The 24,345-nt window shown below is 46.9% G+C and overlaps 1 protein-coding gene across 7 annotated transcripts in view; it reads right to left on the bottom strand.

The window, feature by feature from the left end:
* TRPM3 (transient receptor potential cation channel subfamily M member 3) overlaps positions 1-24,345 on the bottom strand; it is a 1,922,641-nt gene that overhangs the window by 691,481 nt on the left and 1,206,815 nt on the right. The window lies entirely within an intron of this gene.

The raw sequence follows: 24,345 nt of genomic DNA on the forward strand, positions 1-24,345 counted from the left end.
CTCCCGTGTCCTCGTATAATCGTCTGTAATACTTGAGGAACTCCTCATTTACCCTCTCCTGGGTATTATGGATTTGACCTTCCGTGTCCCTGACCTCTCTGATCACTGAGCGGGGGGTCTCATTCTTGTATAACCAAGCCAATAACCTACCCGGTTTATCCCCCCCAGCATGCAGCCTCTCTGTGTATTTCTTATAGTTTAGTTTGCATAATCTGTCCCAAAGTTCACTACAAGCTAACTATAAGTCCTTTATTTTAACGCTGTTCGCATGGGTGGTCCCCTCATTTCGTATCAGGCCATCTAGCTCTCTTTTTGTCTCTTGCAGTTCCCGCTCAATACCCCTTTGGAGCCCTTTGGATTTAGATATTGCTACTCCCCGTACCACCACCTTAAATGCCTCCCATACTGTCCCCACAGAACGTACACTGCCCGTGTTAATTTCAAAGTATTCCTCGATGGCCTCCCTCAAATCCTCTCGAAAGCCCGCATCCTGTAGATCCTCAGTTCTGAGCCTCCACGTCGGGATCCGTGCTCTGGGGGGTTGATGTCACCACTCTATGACCAAAGGTGAATGGTCGGAGCGTACCCGGGCCTTGTATTCCGCCCCCACCATTTCTCCCACTATCCCGGCAGATGCAAACACGTAATCCAGCCTTGTGTGCAGGTCATGTGGCGCTGCATAATGCGAGTATTGCCTATCCATTGGGTGTAGCCTTCTCCACACATCCTCTAGGCTGAGGTCCATCAACAGTGTCCTCAGCGCTTTAGCTGCTGGTGCCGGCTTTTCTGATTTGTCATCTGACCTATCCTGGGGTTCAGAGTGCAATTAAAGTCCCCTCTCCACACCATCGCGCCACCCGCCAGGGGGCTAACTTTACTATATAAAGACCTAATATATACCGCTGTATCATGGTTAGGGACATACAAATTTATGATATTCATTTCTCTGTTCTCCAGGAGTCCCGCCACCACCACCATTCTGCCTTCTGGGTCTATTGTCGAGCTAAGGAGCTGAAATGGCACATGCAGTGCCGCCCATGTAATCACCCCTCTTGCATATGCCAAGTATGTGGCCCCTATGACATTACCCCTCCATTTTCTCCTAATCACCTCCAACTTCTCCTTGGTGAGGTGGGTTTCCTGTAGTAGAGTTATGCCAATCCACATCCTCTTTAGGTACATCATCACCTTATTACGTTTTAGATAGCTATTAAGGCCCGGCACATTCCAGGTCACAATTCTGAGATTACCCGATGCCATTGATTTGTTCGACATTTCCATGTAGGCTCACACACAAACTAAACTAAAACTCCCCAAAACTATGTACACCACAAACTTCCCCTCCTCCCCCCACCCACCTCCCCACCCACACCCAACAACATCCTCCCCAACCATTGCCCGGCTTCATCCCTGGATCTCAAACACCCCCACATCTAGCCCTGCCTAGCAAGTCTATACTCAGGGCTCAGCAGGGTAAAGCCACCCTAATGGCTACTTAAGTACCAATTCTCGGGGGTAGGTTGCTTCCATCCCATTGCTCCTGTTACCCATACTATCATGCATGATGTTAATGCTATTCAGCTCCAGCATGCAGTTGATACTCTATATTCAAGTCCAGCCAGAGCACAAGGTCCAAAGGCTACAAAAATTCATTCAAATCTCCTATGTTCCCGAAACAAGTCCACCTTCCCACTTATCCCCTTAATGTCCATGACACCGACTCCTTACTTGTCACGCTCGAGACGATCTCAGTCAGCCTCCTGTTCCAGGCAGCCCTGCAGGTCCAGCTACGACGCTGCCTCCTCCGGAGTGTCGAAAAAAAGCGCCTTGCTCTTATGCAGCACCTTTAGCCTTGGCGGGTACAGAAGCATATATTTGATACCCGCTGCACGTAGCCTCCTCTTGATGGCCACGTAACTATACCTTTGCCTCTGCACCAGCATCGTATAATCCGGGTACGCCGTGATATTGGTGGATGCTCTCTCAATTGTCCCGCCCTTACGGAAATACTCCAGGATCTTCTCCCTGTCTTTGGGGGTCATTCTGAGTAGGGCGGTAAGGGTTAACGGTCACCGGTAATGAAACCGGTGCCGTTAAACCCTTACTGCCCTATTCCAAGTTCCCTTTGCGGGTTGGTACTTAACGCCTGCTTTTTGCAGGCGTTAAAAAACTAACCCGCAAAGGGACCTAGGAGCTAATTACGGCACCGTAATTTACGGTGCCGTAATTAGCGCCTTCCCCATTCCCATTGAGCCCTATGGGCCCAAAATGGGAATGGGGAAGGGCCCATGGTGAATTGGGAATTACCGCCCTGCCAACCTTGGAATGGGGTGGTAATTCCGCCATTCACCATGGCGGAGTTGGAAAAATACCGGCGTCAACCAAGGCGCTAATAGCGCCATGGTTAATGCAAAGGTCGGAATGAGGCCCTTTGTAATTCAGGCCCCTTGCGATTATTAGCCTCGGCGGAGCTCCAAGTCGTGGCTTCCTCATCAAGGCCCGATGTGCACACTCAACAGTAAACCCCTGTGAGAGTTTATCTGCTCCTATCCCCTGGAGGATCATGTTCTCTACATAGTCCGTGAGGTCATGGCCTTCCTCCCCCTCGGGCAGGCCGACCACACGTATGTTGTTCCTCCTCGCTCTTCCCTCCGCCTCCTCCACTCGATTTTCAAGGTTGGCGACCTGATGTTTTAGCACGTGGATCTCCTTTGCATTGCTCGTGCTGACCTCCGTGTTAACTTTCACTGCGCTTTCCAGGCCACTTGTTCTCTCTGCCAACGCACGGACATCTTGACGCAGCAGGGTAACTTTGATTCCCACAACGTAAATTTTATTCTCCAGGGCCGTCCTTAAGTCCGCCATCGCTGTGCCCCATTTGGTGCTCAAATCCGTTATGGCCGCCAGGACCTGACGGTTATCTCCTTCTGCGGCACCATCTGCGGAGGCCGCGCCCGTGCTTTGCGCCGCTGTCATAGGGGTCCGCTGCGTTTTCGCAAAGACCTCCATTGTGGATTGTTTGGATTTGGCTCTCAGTCCCTTCACAGACATCTTGCGATTCCCTTTCGTATCTGGCCACCACACTGCGATGCCGTTGTGTCGTGCTCAGGTCTTCTAGACGCTAGGGCGCTAGTTATGGTGGGTTGCGATGTGCTATGTAGCGCGGCAATGTATTCAAATGGACTGTCTTCTCCCATGTATTCCTGCTGCACACTATTATCCATGCGCCATCAACGTGCTCCGAGGTGCCACACAGAACACAACAGCTTCTCACCTCCTTTGCAATGGCCTGCCAAGTCACATGTAGGTTTTGCCAGACTGGGATATGTCCTGGTAATAGTGTGTCACACACTCACATGTCTCAGCCACCAGTTCATGCACATTGCTCTCAATTTTTCTCTTCTGGAGGTACAGCGTCGCTCCACATCCCATATTGCCTCCAATCCCCAGCAACCAGCAGGATCACTCGTATGGGGATGTGTCGTAGTACTTTCCCAGTGCAGGACCTCCCTGGGCTGTGGTGCCCAAATGTAACGTGGCAGGGGGCCTACCAGCTCCCTGCACGGCACACAACACTATGCTCTGGCCCCGTGCGTATGTATGAAATGCTTCGTTGCACTTTGGGGTGTGATCCGGCCACACTCCGGTGCACTCCGAGTGTAGTGCCCGCTTCAGGGATTCTTAAAGCAGCGGCTTCCCATTCCCGTGCTGAGGCAGTCGCCGCTTCTACTGCCCTTCTATTTTGGAAAACAAGGTCGGGCACACGCACCCGGCAAACTCCTCCGATGCAGCGCTGTCCGTGAAGGGGCTCGCTGTCAGCAGCCGGGCGCGGCTGCAAATGTCTTTCCTTTAATCGGTGGCCGTCTCCCGACTTCTGCATCAGGGGGCCGGCAGTTTTGTTTCGCCGCTGCGTCCTGCTAGATCCCTTTGTTCGCTGGGGATGCCGCCATTTTGGTGTTTTCGTCCGCGGCCGCTCCCCAGAGTACAATGTGTCCGTCTGGCAGTTCTCCAGTCTCCCGTGAGCCGCATACACGCTCACGCTTTTCCCAGTACCTTCCCACATGCTTATGTGTGTTTTGCTTCCCGATTCAAGTGGAATACATGCGTTTGTTGAACGGATCAGGATGCCGGATAACGGAGCACACGAGGCTCACAGCCTATTCCATGGCTGTCCAAGCCACGCTCCAAGGACTCCTTTCCTTATCGCACTATTATTCAGTCCTATTTCCTTCTCTCTTAAGAAGTCTCTTCTCAACCCCTTTGTTTCTCTGTTGCTAGAGAAAGCCTTCCCGCATCCAGTTCCACTTCAGTCCCTGGTGAGAACCATCTGCACGACTATTCAAATTCGCCGGCACCCTGCCACATCCAGGGTTTCCTTCCCCAGAGGGTTTCCTTGATGGTTGTGTCCTTTCCCCCTGGTTTTTATCTTCTGGGCAGGGAGGGACAGGTCGGTCAGGGGAGCCTTCACCTACGGCATTGGCTCTTCCATTTGGTATTCAGCTGTCTGCCAAGGTGAGATCTTAATTGTACCTAAATTGTATGATTACCATTTTACTGAGTTAACCAGTTAACAGTAACACTTAGTTTTGTTTTAGGCAGGGAAATTCCTCTTAGAGTAGGGATAGAGAGGCATTTTCCATCCCCCTTTTCATTTGTAATAACATGTATGGCCAAAACCATAAATCCTTGTGCCTGTGTCTCATTCCTGGTTTATCACAGCTTCCTCTGCTTTCCTAGGGTCATGAGAGACCATGGGAGAGGCAGAAGAAAATGCCATATCCCGTTGCCAATAGATTATGAAATCCATAATGATCTGCTGTGAGATGATAGGGAGCGGTGCTGTGAAGCCGAGCTGTGAATGAGGTGATGAGATGGTTGGGGTATGTGGCAAGATGCCAGGCATGCTTTCTTTTGGCTGAGGGAAGCAGCTTAGCTCCTGAAATGTGGGGCCATAGCAGTGACTCAGGTGCATCTTATTTTGATTTTTGGAAGAATTGGGTGACCTATCAAAATGGGGTTCAGGGAGATTAGCAGGACACCAGCTTTATCGTTTCCTTTTTGGGGTCAGGGAGAGTCAAGGGGGCCTTATACATATCTTTCAAATATTGTTAAACTCTTTAGGGAGAGCCTTTCACTGTGGGCAGTGGCACGTGCCATCGCGCAGCCATGCATATCTCTCTGAGGGATAAGATATATCTGTGTCCACACCCATTGCTAACCCTGCTATACTTTGAAGAAACCATTTGATATACAAAGAAAACACGTGGCTGCCTTTAAGGCTTAAAAACAAAGGAGACAGAAAAACACCACACATTTTATTTCTAAAAACACTATTCAGGGAATCGTGGTTCCAGTTATATCCTCAGACAAGTGATTGGTTTAAAGCAAACAAGGACGGAAAGTGCGTGCAGTCATGTGTCAGCCTGCGCACAGACACCGCAGGACACGTGACTTTGGTATTAAGTTTATAAGGACGACTAAAAGAACGGCTTTGCAGCGTGGCTGCATCGCAAGGTGAGCCTCGCTTTCTCCCCGCAATGGGCCACGTAATTGTGTTATAGAGGGAACTGGTGCTCTGATTTTTCAGTGCAACAGATACAGTACACGCCATGGGACAGATTCTCCAAAAATAGTGCAAATGAGTCGAGTACAGAGAATGCCGATTGGGGGTTGGCAATTTTAGTGTGACAGCCGAAGTTTAAGGGCCTCATTACACGGATGGCGGAGAACCATGGCGCTATTAGCGCCATGGTTCATGCCGGTAAAATACCTGCACCGCCTTGGCGGAAAGGGGAATTACTGCCCCATTCCAAGGTTGGCGGGGCAGTAATTCCCCCTTCCACCATTGCCCTTCCCCATTCCCATTTTTGCCCCATAGGGCATAATGGGAATGGGGAAGGCGCTAATTACGGTACCGCAAATTGTGGTACCGTAATTAGCTCCCTGGGTCCCTTTGCGAGTTGGTTTTTAACGCCTGCAAAAAGCAGGTGTTAAATTCCCCAACCCGCAAAGGGACCTCGTAGTAACGCGGTAAGGATTTACCGGTACCAGTAAAATACAGGTACTGGTAAATCCTTACCGCCATCCGTGTAATGAAGCCCTAAACCACAGCTGTCAGACTTCAAAAACAAATCATGACAGGGTCAGGACTAACCCTGCCATGATGTTCGCATCTCCCGGCACCTCTTTCAAACGTTACAGGGGGATGACCTAATTTCAAGGCATTAAAAAGCACTTCATGTTTGTGAATTGGAGATGCGATTTTAAATATCAATGAGCAAAGGGGGGGGCAAGGGCATCGAGATGAGCTCAATTCACGTGCCCTTTGTGATCTGGGCTGTCACTTTTTGGGGGACAAGTGAGGAGATGCACTAGAGTACCTCCTCTATTGCTACCAAAATGAGAAGCTGGTCCATTGTGCCTTGCTCTTTTCAGGCGTTGCCTCCAACCGTCTTATTGACACTAATATTAATTACTCTCGTAGTGCACTAAACGGACGCTGTGAAAACGTTAGTTATGGAGATTAATATGACTGTGTCAGTCTGCCTCCGCATGCTGGCGCAACACTAACCCGTGATGACGGATCATCGTGAAGAGGAATTATTCTGCAGTTTTCCCCATTTCCATCACACGGATCTTGCTACAGAGTGACAGCGCAGAACAAACAGCACCATGTTATTTATGTAGAGCTCCGCTTCACTGATTTACTGCAGCACTCGCGTGCCTTCTTTGATTTATGCAACGTTTGGCCTCGTTTTCATGTGAAGTTTGGACGCCACCACTTTCGTGGCGCCTGCTACTTCCAAGGGATTTTCGTCATTCACTGAGTGATGCGATGTAAGGCAGTGAATGTGCTATGATCACTGCTGTGTGCACATGCGCACAGCAGTGAACGAAAATGGCTGCTGCCATTTGAAAGCAGGTTGCCCATTACCATTGATCCGTAAGCACTCTGGCTACTGTCTGCAGACACAAAAAAGGGTGAGCAGAATCAGTGAGGACCCACGCAGCTTTGTGATGCATGCAGAAACATGGGGATTACTTTCACGAAGTTGATAGAAGCACAGTGGGAATTTCCCGCCCCATGCACTGGTACTTGTTGGCACCCAATCCAAAATGGCTCGATGCTCTAAAACACACAGAGGGCCTGATTTACAAAGTGTTTTTCAATGGGACTTTTCTAAATATGGCAGGGAGAATTTGCCTCCATCCGTTTTACCGCAACAGGGCCACCTAGCAGGCCTACGAAAGTGAGACCTTTAGAACTAAATGATATTGTTTTTGTGAAAGCAATGTGTGATTTCCTTTGCAATGAAGTTTGAGGACCCTTCCGTTTTGTGTACAAAGTTGTATTCAGAATAAGCTAAGACTATGGTACACTGTCAACATACCTTAAAACAGCATAACCGTAGTCATGATAGATTAGCATGCACCATGATAGGTAATCTGTAAAATAAATTCCCTGCAGGACATTTGAAAAAGAGCACTTAACAGACTTATTATAGTGTGCCCGCCATTCATAGCAGGAAACTCGAGAGTCCAGTTCTAACCTATACCCCTTTACGGAATCCCGTCCCGTTCTGTTGCATACATTTCCTCTTGGCTATGGTGGATGGGAGAAGGGTGTTTATCCATGCCCCGTGACTGTGTGTAGGGGTGGGCTTCCATAACCTTAGATCAGCTTTTTGGCACCCATAGCACCCTTAAAAATCCAGAGCTTCTCTAGGCATGATAAATCTAGGGAAAACCCCGCCCCCGAGATAAAAACAGAAAAACAAATGGGTATTTCATTGTTCCGGACCTCTCTCCATGTAGTTATCATTTCCTCCCAGAATTGGCAAATTTAATTTTAAAACTTTGGCCCTCATTACAACTCAGGCGGTGGACCATGGTGCTATTAGCACCATGGTCCATGCCGGATTCCGCCATGGTGGATGGCGGAATCACCGCCCCATTCCAAGGTGAGTGGTGCGGTAATTCCCCATTCACCATTTGCCCTTCCCCATTCCCATTTTTGCCATATAGGGCATAATGGGGATGGCGCTAATTACGGCACCGTAAATTAAGGTGCCGTAATTAGCACCAAGGTCGCTTAGCGCCTTGGACTTTTACGCCTGTAAAAAGCAGGCGTTAAAGGCCCTCATTACAAGTCAGGCGTTAAAGGTTTAACGGCGCCGTCGGCGCCGTTAACCCTTAACGCCTGATTCACACTTTAACGCCTGCTTTTTGCAGGCGTAAAAGTCCAAGGCGCTAAGCGACCTTGGTGCTAAATACGGCACCGTAATTTACGGTGCCGTAATTAGCGCCTTCCCCATCCCCATTATGCCCTATGGGGCAAAAATGGGAATGGGGAAGGGCAAATGGTGAATGGAGAATTACCGCCCCACTCACCTTGGAATGGGGCGGTAATTCCGCCATCCAAATTGGCGGAATCCGGCATGGACCATGCCGCCTGAGTTGTAATGAGGGCCAAAGTGTGAATCAGGCGTTAAGGGTTAACAGCGCCAACGGCGCCGTTAAACCCTTAATGCCTGACTTGTAATGAGGGCCTTTGTATTTCCATTTTTAACAGTAGCATTAACACAATGTGCCTCATTACGACCCTGGCGCTAAGGGATTACCGGTACCGGTAAGGGTACCCGTACCGGTAATCCCTTAGCACCTGATTACGAGTGTCCTTTTGCGGGTTGGAGACTTTAACGCCTGCTTTTTGCAGGCGTTAAAAACCAACCCGCAAAGGGACCTTGGTGCTAAATATGGTGCCGCAATTTGCGGCACCATACTTAGCGCCTTCCCCAGTCCCATTGAGCCCTATGGGACAAAAATGGGAATGGGGAAGGGCCATGGCGGCATGGGGAATTACCGCCCCGCCAACCTCGGAATGGGGCGGTAATTCCCCATTCCGCCATGGCAGAGTCGGTAAGTTACCGGCATGGACCATGGTGCTATTAGCACCATGGTCCAACGCCAGGGTCGTAATGAGGCCCAATGTCCCTGCACTGTAAGATCCAACAAGGTTTCTGTCCGTCTGACTGAACAGAAATCGCTGTTCTTGCTGTTTCTGACTCTCGCCTATCTGCTCTTTATTCAAAACTATCCTTTCTTCTTGTCCTTCTCGAGCTGTCGACATGTTGACAAATCTATGTTGCCGTCTTCTCTTTATGACCTGGGTTTTCAAGAGTCCGTCTTGGAAGGTTGTTGTTCTAATCTTTCTAATCACACTTTCTCCGTGTCTTGGTTGGGTCATTCTTCATCTGTTTACCTTTTTTCTTCCAGTGTGTCTCAAGGCTCAGTCCTGGGTCCTCTTCTGTTCCCTTTACACAATTCCTCTTGCTTATCTTATTTTCTCCTTTGCGTTTAACATCACTTATATGCTGATGATTCCCTGGTGTTCTTTTCTTTCTCTTCTTTCTCGGATTCTATTTACATCCCCCTTTAAACCTGCTTACTTGCCATACAGTCTGGCATGTCTCACCATTATCTACATCTCAACCCCTCCAAGACTGAGGTTCTCTTCCTTCAAGCTGTGGCTATTCCCCACTTCTACCCATTCTTCTATCTATTTTCTATCCTCTTTCATTTAAATATCTCCTTCTGCTCACGAGCTGTGCGTTATTTTCAACTCTTCCCTTTCCTCTGCTGCTGCCATCTGTGATTGCACGCTGCGGCCGTTTTCAACTATTCAACCTCTGTAAAGCTTGTTGATTCCTTTCCTTTGATGCCACCACTAAACCTCTTGTCTCTTCTCTTGTTTTCTTCGTTCTGTTTTACTGCTCTCCTCTACTCCTGGGTCTTCCAGCCGATCAGCTAGCCCTCCCTTCGATCGATCTACAACTCCTCCATTCGTCCTTGTCCATTCTATCTTTTATATCCTTTCAATTCTATTTCCCCATGTTTGTTCTCTCTACTTTGGCTCTCTTTCGATTTCCTGTCTACTATTTATCTTTCTTTGCATTGTTTTTAAATGTCTTCACTGCCTAGCCCCTGCCGACCTTTCCTCCCTTATCTCTTTCTACTCCCCTTCTCGTTCCCTAGACTCTCAATTTCTCTTTCTTTTATCTGTTCCTGGTCCTTCCTTTGCTTCATCTCACTTTCGTTCTTTGTCATCACTTTCAATTTAACACTAGAATGCACTCCTTCTTACTCTCCACTCTCTATCCTCTCTCTCTCTTTCTCTCTCTCTTTAATCCAATTTTACGTTTTAATAATCCTCTTCTTTTTGTTTTATTGATTTCTCATTGTACACACCTTTTGTACAGTTTGCCCTTCTTTTAAAGCACTTTGTCGTAAAGCGCTATATTAATACAATAAAAATACTAACTTCTAATTTCATGAACATTTTGCAGATCAGGTAGCCCCTTCTAAGTAGTCGCTCATGCCTACAGTACACAATATATTTTAATCTGACTATACCCAACCCCGTAGACCAGGGATTGCAGTTTGACATCCTTCCAGCATCTATTTCAAGTGTCCCCTTCAAGACTTTGAGACCACACGTTTAGTAGAGAAATGCATGAAACCTTTGGTAGGTTATCCTCTATTTTAGGACTATGGGCCTTTAGTTTTATAAAAATGCAGGATTGGCATTGAATTTTTTTCCACTATGTTTATCGCTTTATTCTGGGACTAGCCTAAGAAAAATGTAGACAACAGGACAGTATACTTGCTTTTCCTTTAACATTAGACTGTTTAAGGGGTCAGCTTTTTTTCTGAAGAAGTATTAGAGTTCCCTAAACCTGACCCACAAGATGAAGTTTGTGAAGATATAAAGGGGGGCAGTACAAGAAATGTATGCAGCTTCAGACAATATGGGATTGTGGCACTTCCCCCTCACAATGGACACAGATGTTATGTTTCAAGTGCTAACATGCACTCTGCACCAATGTCTGTATTATCCTTCAAGAGAATTGATGGAAATTAGAAAAGCAAGATGAAAGAAATGATAATTCATGGCGGACAATGTTGCTCATATTTTTAGGTAAGGCACAGATGTAAGACCTTATTGCCATGATTATGATCTTAGGTCAAGAAAATGTTGAGAATCTTGCCCTCTGTGTTTGTGAAATCTAAGACCAATAATGCACATTACCTACCTATTTGGTTTGTTTGTTTTCAAATGATACAGAAGCATACTTTTGCAAGCAGCAAAGAGAGAAAACTTTGAGCAGGTCAAATAGCACATTTAGTTGTTTCCTCACTCCACAATGAACCTTCTAAAAAGATCCTACCGCAGCTGGTGTGGAATGTGATCTTCAATGTGTAACAGCAAAGAGACTGTGACTGGGCTTATGTGGGAATAATGTCCTGGTGCAGGCACGCAAGACCACATTCATATGTTCTATGCATGCTAGAATGCCACTGTATACATTCATAAGCATCTGCAACATCCATCCTCTCACCCCAAAAGCATTCCATTAAGTGTAGTTAGGGTTTCCTGTTTTCAGCGGTTATGTTTTTCCAATTCTGGAGGTGTTTTGCTAGGGTTTTCAAACATTTTCAAAATCTGTGCTTATCAGTGTTTTCCCATTGTTTCCCTCACACAAATCGCAGACAACTGTGTTTTTACAGTGTAGACAAACATGCATCTTTTACTGCTGGTTGTATATTCTACACAATTCTACACATTGGATCCCCCGCTCCTGCCCTTGCTGATTTTTGCAACCACTCGTTTGCCTCAGGATCCTTCCCCTCCCCTCTGAAGCACTCCCTTGTGCATCCTCTTCTCAAGAAACCCACAGCTGATCCTTCCTGTCTGGCAAACTATCGCCCAATTTCCATTACCCCCTTTTTCAGCTTAAACTTCATTCAGATTCTGTTGGTTGTCTCCATGACCACCAGTCTGGCTTCAGAGCAGCCAGAAGCATGGAAACTGCTCTCCTCAATATCCGTGAAGATCTGCTAACCAACCTTGATTCTAACATTCCCTCTGTCCTCATCCTTCTTGATCTCTCTTCTGCCTTCGACACGGTCAACCACACCATCCTGCTCAACCGTCTCTGTGATAATCTGGGTATCACTGATCAGGCTCTGGCCTGGCTGACCTCTTTCCTCTCTGATCGACCCTCCCAGGTCCAACTGGGGTCTTTCCTATCATCTATCTTCCTCTCCACCTGTGGGGTTTCCCAGGGGTCTAACCTCTCACCCTGGCTTTTGAACCAATACCTGGCAACTCTCGCTCACTCATTGCCATTTCCTGATCAAATTTCCAGTGCTACGCTGATAACACTCAACTCATTTTCCGGCTGCCCTCAGCCACCTCCTCTCCCTCTCTCATCTCTGACTGCCTAACTGCCATTCAAAATTGGTGTGCTGCCAATGATCTTTGTCTGAATGCCTGCAAGACGAAGGTCCTCCTCATCGGCACACCATCTCCATCCTTTTCCCTCACTCTCTGGCCGTCCTCCCTTGGCCCTCCTCCTACCCCTACCTGCGAGGCTAAGAACCTTGGCGTCATCTTTGACTCCACACTTTCCTTCTCGGCCCATATCTCTGATGTCTCTAAAAGTCAAACTTCCGACTGCACCTCCTCAGAGGTATTCTGCCTTTCCTCTCCTTCCCCCAGAAGCTCATGGTATCCCAAGCTCTGGTTCTCTCTAGCTTGGACTATTGTAACAGCCTCTTTCTAAATCTACCTGCCTCTACGCTCCGCCCTCTACAACTTATCCAGAACAGGACTGCGGGACTTGTCCTTGGCCTCAAGCCCTGGGATCGTGTCTCTTCAGCTTTGAAATCTCTCCATTGGCTCCCAGTGGATGCAAGGATTAAATTCAAAACCCTCTGCATTGTCCACAAGGCTTTCTGGGGCCTGGATCCAAAATACCTTCAGCTATCCCTCTGCAAATACCTTCCCTCTCGAGCTCTTCACTCCGCTACCTCTAACTCCCTCAGGGTCAGTCGTTTTTCAAAGAAACGAGCTGGGAGTAGATCTCTATCTCCGGCTGGGGCCTCCCTCTGGAACAGCCTCCCTGCCACTCTAAAACTTGAGGAGAACCATCTCTGGTTCCGGAAGCACCTCAAAACCTTCCTCTTTGCTTCTACCTTCGCTCCCCTTCTCCCCTGCTGATCTGCTCTCTTGGCACTGTGCACCTGGCCACCCTCTGTCCCCTCGGCCCAGGTACCTGCTCACCCTGCCACCTTCCTGAACTGCCTCCTGGCCACCCCTTGCACTGGGGACTTTATCTGTACCCATACAGCACCCCCCCATGTGTCTTCTTTTATGCACTTATTCAGACTTACCCAGTCTGCTGTCTTAAACACAGCACTTGCCACTTGCTGGCTGCACTACCACAGTTTACCTCAATTTTCTATTTATTTTATTTATCTGCGCTCCTCGGCTTCTGCACTTTCCACTCTCCCCCTTCCATGCACTTTTTCCCTTTTCCCTTTCCCATGCCCTTGCGCGTTCTCAATGTCACTGGGCCTAGTAAGATCGTTTTTATGTTGTGCTGTGTTCTCCCTTGTTCCCCTCCCTTGCCTAGTCGCGCTCTGAAACACTTTTGTACGAGCGCGATACAAATAAAATATCATATCATATCATATATTCCTTTGAAGCAAAAATATGACCGATTATGTGGATGTAGTCCTTACTTTCGCTTTGCATTCTTGGACTTATAGTCCTGAATTTATAATGGAAAAGGAAAACTACACATATCAACATCAGATAAAATTGGATTTCACTGAAATCCAAAAAAGCATAAGTATAATTGCTTGACTGGACCGTGATCCTTTGCTGCCGACATTTCAACCACCAGTAAAATATCCAGTGATAAATGGGTGAAAAGTAAATTATTGTTGGGATAATATTTTTCTGCTTGCTCCCCGACCTCCATCCAGAACTTTCTTCAAACATCCTGTCATGAAGCCAAGTAGTTGGATTAAATACGATTTAGTGGACAATCACAGTTCTTTCGATAAATAATAAGTTTCTTCAAACAAAACAGGATGTCTTCCCCTCATACATCCGTACACACAGTCTCTTAACAGTTCCATAATTGGGGAGATGCCTTCCCCTCTCTGTAGCTCTTGTCTGTATAGAATGAGTCATAGTGAGGCTCTCTGCCATTGGGGGAATATGACAGCATCCCTGGACGTATGTTGAAGACTGGAGTCTTCTCTGGACCTCAGCCACAAGGTCAACATCAAGTTGAAACGTTTTGGCAATACCAAGCTGTTGTCAACGAGTGCCCACCTTCGTGGCCTCCACAGGCAAGGCACATCATCACCTCCCTTCATTAGGGTCTGGGTAAGCTGTCTACCAGCCTCCTCCTCTCTCCTTCCAAGCCTTCTCTACTCACATCAGTCACTTCCACCTCCTCACCACTTCGACACATGCGTGTTCCTTCACCCACCCCAGATAACCCCCTTCAGACCTGAACACCACCGCACAGCCCAGTCTCTCAACAATGCCATCACTCTAAACATTGTGCGACTCAAAAACAGGAGAAAACCTGCATTTTCTTTGTGGCAGGAGAAAGAAAGCTCATTGAGGCTCATGGAAGCAAATTTGGGTCAGCATGTGCTTTAACTGAGTTCTGGATGGGCGACAATATCACATTCGGGTCAATTGAATGGTATACAGTGCCCTGACACAAATCCCTCCTGCTTTTTGACACCCATTATAATCAGAGCAGTGACAGGCCTATGGGGTGTGATTTAAAGGGTGCACAGCCACCTGGATATAAATAACACGGTTAGACACACTTTGTACTCCTTCTTTCTGGGGAACAGTGGGTGGTTGGGTGATACATAATATATGGGGTGAGCCCATCATTTCTGGTGGTGGCATGATGAGATTCACAGTGGCATCCCCAAAGGGTCTGCCCATAACTCCCAGGCTACCCTCAGCATCACGTGGCTTATGATGGCATCTGACGCCCTCGGCAACACCACCTTCCACCAATAAAGTCAGGCTGGGGACTTCGTCACAGTTCTAGGACTGCAGTAAGATTAGTAAATTATTCAAACTCTACAAAGTGTGGGACATGCGTTTTGGGGTTTGGAAAAATATTGTCCCAATGATGAAAGTGATCATACCGGTATTATCACATAGATCACATCAGTATTCATGACTCCCTTCCCCTGACCATTCCCCGAGGTCTGGCCTCATTCCACAGTGTAGACACACATCCCTGCTTCATATCAGGCTACCTTATACTGTGGTGATGCAAGGTGCAGGAGCCCTGTACCCAGCAGTGTTGTTAGGTCTGGAAAAGATCCGGGGCTAGGCTAATTTTGGGACTGTCGGGACTGGGGCTAGCTAGCGTTTTTGGTTGTAGCCCCTGAGCTTCTATCCAGAGCTACAACCAAAAGACCCGGGGCTATAGCCCCCTGAAACCCCTAGCAACGCCCCTGACTGTATCCCATCCTCTGCTTCAGGAGGATGGATAAAGGGTTTTTGATGTGTGCAGGAATGCGTGATCAGTGATGATGTACAGCCCTTTATGTGAGGACACTGAGAAGAAGACTGATGACAGAAAGGAAGACAGATATTCTTTCGGAATCCTTTATGGAAAACAATATGAGAGTGGGCTGCAGACCCCCTGAAACATGTCCTTAATTGTTCAATCGCAAAGGAAGATGAAAAGAATTGATGATAGAAATTAGGCCCCTTGCGATATGCAGTGATTGGTGTGAGAGAACGTAGTAATGTTTCCCATATCATTTTAATTTGATGAGGGGAAGGATTTTGAACTTCCATTGGGAAACATAAAGAGGGAATTAGGTATCTGTGAGAAAGGTCACACTTATTCAACAAGCAGCATTGATTATGTGCTTGAGCGCACAGTACATGGTAGAGCGCCTTTGAGGAGAGGCTTACAGCCCCAGTTGGCCACTCAGCACAGCAGCTGAGCAAGTGTTAGTGAGGTTTGGGGTGGCTAACAGCCTGCCAAACAACAAAATAAGAGGGGTGAAATGGGTGCCTGGGGTTCTAATATTACAAGCATCCCTTTCTCTGAACCCAATGTTCCTGGCCCTGTTAACCCATAGCACATTGCTTATGGGAATGAGAGCAGATTCCAGGCCACACTGTCCCTCGTCTGCCACTTCCTTTGTTGCATATGGGGTGCAAAGTACCTATTTGAGAGTGAGAGAGTGTTAGAAAGAGAGAGAGAAAGACAGCGAGAATGAAAGAGAGAGTGTGAGAGAGTGAGAGAAAGAGAGAGCGAGAGGAACAGGGAGTGACAGTGGCAATGCGAGAAAGTGAACTGGCACCTGACTGGTAGGAGCGCGGGATGAATGCAGGAATGCAGAGATGAAACTAGGCTGTTTTGCTTTTTAAGGCCTATTCCCCTCTACCCTGAATAACCGACTTGCATTTAAAATTCCTAGCGCCTTACACTAAACACACAAATCCGGCACAGCCGGCCACCATGGGCCTATCTTTTAGCACAAGAACACTAGTCGAGCTATGACCAAGCACTCACCTTTAGACCTATTACACTTATGCACATCATCAGGTAAACAAACCCAAAGGACTTCAGCCTATCAGACCTCGGGTTCTCCCCTTTGGATAATATATCCCCAAGTGTCTCCATCAAACCGATAGAAGAGTATCGAGGCTCAGTAAAGGGATACTCATGACCTGCACCCATCTGCCCTGCAGGCTTTGCATCTGCTTCTTTCACTGTCCTGATAACAAGCCCCTCCCTCTTTTCATATACAGCCATGCACGGTGAGGCCCGCAAATATGACAGAAGGCTGCTATATCAGACCTCCTTACATTATATCATTTAGAGCTTGAGAAGGGAGAAATTGGATGGATGTGTGAATGCTGTCTCTATTGTAACCTATGTCCAGACCTGGCATGAAAGCCCTGGAAGATGCTACCAAAACGTGAATGTGGGAGTCCACAGTGATTGGGCAACTGACAAAACTTTGAATCAATGCATTCCTGTGATTAGGAGCTGAGATGACACCCAACAATAATGATTCCTATCAATAATCTGAGGGTCCCATTCAAACCTTGTCAGACCTGGGGATGAGTTGTGAAGAACAGAAGACAACAGTCCAAGTATGAATTGTGAGGAAGCTCATTTGGAACTGAAAATCTTCCAAGACTTATTTGTGACAGTAACTATCTGTGAGTGTCTTTGGATACCAATCTTCTTCAAGTGATCAGAGTAAGATTAACATTGATGCCTTTTACCATTGAAGCAATGTGACCAACTGAGATGCAAGTCATTGAGACTTGCTTGCTTTGAAGTACTTGGATGTGTACGCGGCACCGACACTGAGTCCAAGAAGGTGAGTACACCAGAAAACAGACACCATTGTTATCCAGCATTGTCTGAGACCTTAAGCTGTGCAATGAACTCCACAAGAAACTGTCCAAGAATGTCTACACCCCAGGGGTGCACTTTCCAACTACTACTACATCCCTGCAGCCTATATTGTAGTCTTCCTGCAGCCGGAGACCCACTAGCCCACTCAACTAGCCACCAGGATTAAGAGAACCACTTCGAGTGCAGGCTTCTCTGCTAAGGTTGACCAAAGATACACTAGACACATTTGGTATGGTTGTCAGAACAGTGGGTGGTTTGATTTATCATATACCAAAGGAATTGATTGGATGAACCCGTATAGGAACTGCAGTGGTTTTCTAGAAATTATCAGGGGTCTTCTAAGGAAAACAGTGTCATGGATAGACTAAAGTAAAGTGATAAATTCCGGTGGTTACAACTTGGTTATTCTTAAAGTCGCTGCCCAACCTGGGGCACCCTATTAAACAAATGAATGTTCAAAAAGCATGGCCAACAGAAAAGTTCAACCTATTCTTTAGGAGTCATTACCCTCCTGGCTATTGTAGGCTATTAACAGAAACTTTCAGACTGTGGCCAACTCAAGAGTTCTCAAAACCTATACTTAGTAGTATGTCCATATAATAATTCAACAAACACAAAATGCAAGGGACCCTGGGAAGGCTTCTTCAGGGGCTATTCTCAGTCTCTATTCTCCTCTCTGCTTTCATCTCCTGTCACCAGGACCCGTCCTGGTAAGTATATTACACTCCTTCTCTTTGCAGGCCCTCCTTGGCCCGTGGGCTCTTCTCTTTGCAGGCCCTCCTTGGCCCGTGGGCTCTTCTCTTTGCAGGCCCTCCTTGGCATGTGGGCTCTTCTCTTTGCAGGCCCTCCTTGGCCTGTGGGCTCTTCTCTTTGCAGGCCCTCCTTGGCCTGTGGGCTCTTCTCTTTGCAGGCCCTCCTTGGCCCGTGGGCTCTTCTCTTTGCAGGCCCTCCTTGGCCCGTGGGCTCTTCTCTTTGCAGGCCCTCCTTGGCCCGTGGGCTCTTCTCTTTGCAGGCCCTCCTTGGCATGTGGGCTCTTCTCTTTGCAGGCCCTCCTTGGCCTGTGGGCTCTTCTCTTTGCAGGCCCTCCTTGGCCTGTGGGCTCTTCTCTTTGCAGGCCCTCCTTGGCCCGTGGGCTCTTCTCTTTGCAGGCCCTCCTTGGCATGTGGGCTCTTCTCTTTGCAGGCCCTCCTTGGCCTGTGGGCTCTTCTCTTTGCAGGCCCTCCTTGGCCTGTGGGCTCTTCTCTTTGCAGGCCCTCCTTGGCCTGTGGGCTCTTCTCTTTGCAGGCCCTCCTTGGCCCGTGGGCTCTTCTCTTTGCAGGCCCTCCTTGGCCTGTGGGCTCTTCTCTTTGCAGGCCCTCCTTGGCCTGTGGGCTCTTCTCTTTGCAGGCCCTCCTTGGCCTGTGGGCTCTTCTCTTTGCAGGCCCTCCTTGGCCCGTGGGCTCTTCTCTTTGCAGGCCCTCCTTGGCATGTGGGCTCTTCTCTTTGCAGGCCCTCCTTGGCCTGTGGGCTCTTCTCTTTGCAGGCCCTCCTTGGCCTGTGGGCTCTTCTCTTTGCAGGCCCTCCTTGGCCTGTGGGCTCTTCTCTTTGCAGGCCCTCCTTGGCCTGTGGGCTCTTCTCTTTGCAGGCCCTCCTTGGCCTGTGGGCTCTTCTCTTTGCAGGCCCTCCTTGGCCTGTGGGCTCTTCTCTTTGCAGGCCCTCCTTGGCCTGTGGGCTCTTCTCTTTGCAGGCCCTCCTTGGCCTGTGGGCTATCAATAATGAGATTCTTCCCCTTTTGCAGCTTTTCTGATTCTAAACAAGCTTCTCTCAGATTTGCTTATTCTTGGATTCTTGCAAATGGCTCCCTCTTGTGTTTTCACTTTCACAGAATTCACAACCGGCCCCTCCTAAACATTTCATTAATTAACACTTGACAACTTGTCCTCTCTGGACCTTGGCTATTTCAAGATTCACAGTAGGTCCTTTCTGGACCTTCACTTTTAAATGAATCATAACATTCTGCTGCTACTGAATGTTGGCTTTATCCAGATTCGCAATAGGTCCCTTCAGGACCTGAATTTTATCAGGAATCATGATGGGCCCTGCCTGGCCCTCAGCTTGTTTAGGTATCTCATTAGTTCCCTGCTTGACCTTGTTTTCATTAGTATTTGCAACAGCTTCCTCCTGGACCATGGCTTTCTCAGCCATCACAATGCTTTACTGGGTATTCCTCTCCCCCGCCTTCAGGTACTTCTCTGGAAGTTATTTATTGGTCAAACTCCTGCCATGTGTCAAGTGTTCACTCTGCTTACCAGGGGTCACCGGTATTAAGCCTTGAGATCTGACTAACAGATTCCCCTAGTTGCTCTGGTTTACCTCTAGGCACAACCAAGGGATAAAGGTCCTGGGGTATCCTGGTGCCGGGCAAATACCCTGAGAGATTCTCCAGGTCTCAATGGGTTCTGCCCCCCCCCCCTCACCCAGGCAGGTATCACCTCATCAGTTTCCCCTTGTGTTAAATGAATGACTGTGCTTCAAGTCAACCTGCACTGGGGGTTTATCACATGGTGGTATTTCTACATTCCATTTATACAGTTGGGGATGGTGAGGTTCCTTCCAGATACTTGCTGAATCGTCACTCTCCTGGCCTTTGTGAATCCCGGTAAACAGAAAGGCAGGATTCCCTGTCTTACGACTCTGGGAACAATAATTGTTGTATCTGAAAAAGTGAGATCTGAAACAATGGAATAACAATACATCTGAATTATTAACTCATAAGTGAAAATCAAAAATCAAAGATTTCATGGAAGATACAATAACACAATGCAATTATTCATTCAAGAATTCAATTAATTCGACCCAAACAACACATTTATACTGATTAAGATGTTTTAGAATTGTTTTGTCAATGTCGGAACCGGTCGGTGCTTTCTTTTGGAGTAGCAGGAAGTCAATATTAGCAAAATTGAGCTACTTCGGTCTTCTCCAGTATTCATTTCAAATTATACATTGTTTAAAATATCTTTCTTTGGCTCTATTGTTGTTTTATTCACAAATGTCCTCTATGCTCTAATTGTTTTTGTACAGTTTTATTCAGTGTATACTTTAACTGTACATGGATGGATTGAATGTGTTGTATGGGTTAAATGAATTGAATTATTAAATGAATAATTGCATTTCCCATGTAATTTTTGATTTATAAAAATAAATACAATTGATTTTCACTTATGAGTTAATAATTCAAATGTATTGTTAATCCATTGTTCCAGATCTCACTTTGTGAATCCCTTCTCAGGATTGGTTTACTCTGTTTTAAATCTTAATTTCCTTCTTTACCTTCTGATTAGCTGATATTTTGCATTGGCTAACGATATGATCAGTTAACGGCTTAGTTAATTTGGACAGTGAAAGTTTAAAGATGTCAACAGCTTTCAGCATCAACTTGGATTTTGTCCATTCCCTTCTGACTGGTCTGTGGTTCGTTGTGTGCTTTTTGGATATTGGACCCGTGTCAGCAGGATATGCAAGGATGAGCAGGACTTTGCTGCGCTCCTGGGCTTTGCCTTCCCATTTTAAGCGTGATTAGCTTCTTTTCCAGTGCTAGCCTGTTCCGAGGTGTGACTCAGAGCTGCACCCTGCTTCATTATTCCTTGGTTCCACTTCTGGATCTGCTTGTAGTGGGTCTCAGGCATTCTGGTACCCGTGGGCTCATACAACACCAAGACATTGCCCTCAAGGTCCTTTTCTTGGCTAGGCACCACTGCTTCCAGTTCAGGAAATGGTCAAACTCCTTGCCACATTTCTGGACGACTTGACCTTTGACGATTCCGGTTTGAGAAGTTTCTTTAGGATAGGGTCTACCTTGTTTCGTGGGGAAAATTCATTTCCACATAACTGTACAACTTGCCCTTTGACACACTCTAGCATGAATGGCTCCTTGGGCATAGGGTACACCGCTTCTCGTGGGGTAAAGTGAGCTGGCAGGATCCCTCCTCAACTACCCTCTGGGAGTAACATCAGGCAGCGCTGGATCAACCCAGTGCCTAGTAGCTTGCTTCCTCCCATAGCAAGATAGGGAACTCTGACAAGTCACCACACTTTACTGGCAACTCTTCCCCTTTAATCATTGGCATAGAACATATATCCAGGACATTCAAAATGGAGGTATACACGAATAAGGTGATGAACGTAAATCAAAGGGCATGCCCTTCTCGTGGAATATGTACAAAAGAGTAATAAGGCATAGACTTTTCACAGCGGCATTACGGTTTGAGTCTGGCTGGTTGCATAAGAATACGGGTCAATGAATGGCGGTTCATGTACTCCCAATGTGCCACAGTTTAGTATGATCTGGTGGATCCATTGTGTAAAAGCGTAAAAGTTAGGATTCAAATATTCCATGAATCGGGCCCTTTGAGCCAACACATATAAGCAAACGATACAGTGCGTGTGCACCACGTTTAGGTTTTGCTTCAAAACATGGTTTCAGCAAAAGTACACTAACATTTCCTGCTGGTATATGCAATTCGAAACCATAGGTTAGCAAATATAAAAAATTCCACTCTCAATCCTAGAAGGGGTTTAAAAAGGACTGTGGATATGCCGATTCCTTGAACAAGGCAACCGTCTACCCTCGTCGTTGCCGTTAACTGCATTCAGTGAAACGTCCATTTTGCCACATTTTTCGCTGTGTTTCTTTTCCGGGGTGTAACAGAACATGTAATAATGATTTGGTACGGCTGTATGCAGGGCTTGCTCCCCATAAAAATAACCACAAAAAATGCAGCAGAACGCTAAGCGACGAGATGGGCCTGATCCTTTTTACCAATGTATTTTTTCAGGTGCAATTGTCTACTGTGATATGCTATATGATATTTATAATGCACTTAATACCCAGAGGTTTCTGAGCGCGGACCCGGAGATTGGACCTGCGTTACTCCGTGTCATCTTGCTTCCAAGGGGAGCACGTTGCCCCTAAGCTATCCTCCTGAGACGCAAAGTTAAAAGAAAAACAAACAAAGAGCAAACAGGGGTAATGGAAGTAGCAAAGGTAAAAAATAGTTGGGAAGGGATGTTATAAAAATGAAACCCAAAAACGAACAAAATGGTCGTACGTTCACAGCTAAAATGGCAATCGAAAAGACATGGATCCACCGTTTTGTTCATCTGAAACGGTTTCTCCATTTTTCTTTTGTGCAGAGTAGCAGTTTCCCAGGGCCTTTCTTAGAAGAGAGGACCACTTGGTTTTGGTTGGGGCCTAGTAGGGACCCTTCTGAAGCCTCTTTGACAACTTTTTCCATACCGGTCGTACAGGGACTTGGCCCACTTATGGCCCTAGCATGGTGCTTTATGGAGGTTATTTCCGCGTGAGACTGAAATTAAATATAAGGAAAAAAAACTGGCTAATCCATTAACCTTTTTCCAGTGTAACATGTACCTCGTTGACAAAGTCTAGAGATGTTTGGACGGTTTCTCTCGTACCTGTGTACAGGGGTGAAGGAGACTGGCTCAGAGCTAAACTGGGGGGGGGCAGGGAGTGTTTCCACAAAGAAGTCCCGCCTACATATGATATGATAATTTATTTATGCTGCGCTCGTACACAAGTGTTTCAGAGCATGACAAGGCAAGGCAGGGGAACAGGGGAGAACAAAACGATCTTACTAGGCCCAGTGACATTGAGAACGCGCAAGTGCATGGGAAAGGGAAAGGGGAAAAGTACATGGAAGGGGGAGAGTGGAAAGTGCGGAGCAGGGAAGAACATACAAATAATAAAAAATACAAATAAATAGATAATAAAGGCAATAAACAGTGGTAGTGCAGTCAGAAAGTGCTATGTTTAAGGCAGCAGACTGGATAAGTCTGATAAGTGCAGAAAAAAAGAAGAAAATGGGGGTGTGGGGAACTGTATGGGTACAGATACAGTCCCCACTGCAAGGGGTGGCCAGGAGGCAGTGCCGGAGGGTGACAGGGTGAGCAGGTACGTGGGCCCAGGGGACACAGGGTGGCCAGGTGCACGGTGCCAAGAGAGCAGTTCAGCAGGAGAGAGGAAGAGTGAAAGCGGAAGCAAAGAGGAAGGTCTTGAGGAGCTTACGGAACCGGAGATGATTCTCCTCAAATCGAGACATTATGGCTCAGCGGTCAAGGGAACTTTTAGGATGGTCAAGTAGAGCTTGATCACATAAGGGAGCTTAAATGAATGCCGTAAACGCTGTGCGTAAGGCTGTTATGTCTTTCATTACGTCACACCCCATTTTCATTAACTTTTATGGCAGATAGAAGGGTCGGATCGTAAGTTATGAGTCTGCAGCTCCCTTTCTCTCTGCCATACAAATAGTCCAACATTTGTTGCAGCATGCATTTTTATGCTGGCGCAAATGCTGTGGATTCCTACAGAGTCCTCTGGCTTTTTACACCAGCAAAAAGCAGGCAAACTCCATATGAATACACTGTAAATGCCGCCTGCCATGCGTACAAGGCAGACAGCGTTTATTTCAATTGCACGTGGAGTGCAAGAGGGAGTCATACAAGCGTTTTTGCTGCCTTTCTATACTCCTGTTTTGAACTACACTGTGCAAACAATGAAATGGTGGCTGGGACTGGTTTATGCAAATGTTTAAACGTAATAGTTCTCCGCCACTTAATTACAGGAAACTCTAATATTTGCCCCAAGATGTTTGATAAAAATAGACTTCATCTTCTCTCAGGATAAGTACTTTAATGCAGGTTACATTTAATCAAACTTTATCAGGGAGAGTTATTAATTCATTAAGTCAGTAATTAGTTATTTGATAGCAAATCGACCAGTTAGGGCTAAGCATCCTTCCCACTTGCCTACGTTTGCAGTAGGCCAATGGTCATCTATGAGTCTTCCATGCCAGATATAGGGGCAATACCAAGGCACTGCAAGGAAGCAGACAATGCAAAACATGAGACCAGACAAACGCTTGTAGTTAAGACACCTTTCAGTTTTGCGGTTCACATATTGTGTGGTTCAGTCACTACGCAGGCACAGGCGTGAACAAACAGTCAAACATTAGCCCAACAATGAACTCCTTTGAGTCCGAAATTCTTGTAAGTTCTTGGTTTC

Source organism: Ambystoma mexicanum, chromosome 6p (genome assembly GCF_040938575.1).
Source record: "Ambystoma mexicanum isolate Mex_15411 chromosome 6p, UKY_AmexF1_1, whole genome shotgun sequence".
Lineage (NCBI taxonomy): Eukaryota > Metazoa > Chordata > Amphibia > Caudata > Ambystomatidae > Ambystoma > Ambystoma mexicanum.